A 305-nucleotide genomic window follows, 5' to 3' on the forward strand; every position below is an offset into this window, starting at 1 on the left:
CCACACTGGTTAGCCCCTTCAAATAGATAATATAGACATGCATTGGAGGTTCACTTTGTAAATATTTTGACATTCTTTTCACTTGTCTGAGGAAGGCAGGCCCCCCAAAATTCTGCAATATATGTGGCAGTGTTTTTATCTATGTATTATTTTCTGCTTTTAAGGAAGTAGTACCTTTTATGAAAGCAATAATAAACAGCTGTTACCTCGTTTCTGCAACAGATTATTTTTAGGAATTTCCAGAACAACTATTGTCAAGGTTATTTGTTTAATATCATCACATCTTGTCTATAATTGGTATACAG

This window comes from Propithecus coquereli, unplaced genomic scaffold, assembly GCF_000956105.1.
Source record: "Propithecus coquereli isolate 6110/MARCELLA unplaced genomic scaffold, Pcoq_1.0 Scaffold276, whole genome shotgun sequence".
In the NCBI taxonomy this organism is placed as follows: Eukaryota; Metazoa; Chordata; class Mammalia; order Primates; family Indriidae; genus Propithecus; species Propithecus coquereli.